Here is a 342-nt window from a genome sequence, read left to right on the forward strand (position 1 = left end):
ACAGGGAAAGTCCCTGGGTGCACTCAGATCCCCAGTGTTCCCAGGCATGGTGCCAACAGGGCAAGGCAGTGTCCCAGGATAAATCCCATGCTGGAGCTCCTGCCCTTGCCAGGAATGGGGGTACAGCAGCTGCTGTGTTTCCCAGGGGCAGCCTCTCATGGTCAGCTCCTTTCCCACCCCAGCTTCACCAGTGTGCTTTACTTCCAGCCTCCCTGCACCCTGGCCATCACTCCTCACAGTGCTTCGCCTCCCTGCCACCTCCTTCCAGAGTGGGGAGCGGAGATGGAGAGCTGCCTCAGCTGCCCCTTACCTACAATGGCATGTCCTGCCTGGCTCTGGTCC

This window comes from Acanthisitta chloris, unplaced genomic scaffold (assembly GCF_000695815.1).
Source record: "Acanthisitta chloris isolate BGI_N310 unplaced genomic scaffold, ASM69581v1 scaffold33128, whole genome shotgun sequence".
Classification (NCBI taxonomy): Eukaryota; Metazoa; Chordata; class Aves; order Passeriformes; family Acanthisittidae; genus Acanthisitta; species Acanthisitta chloris.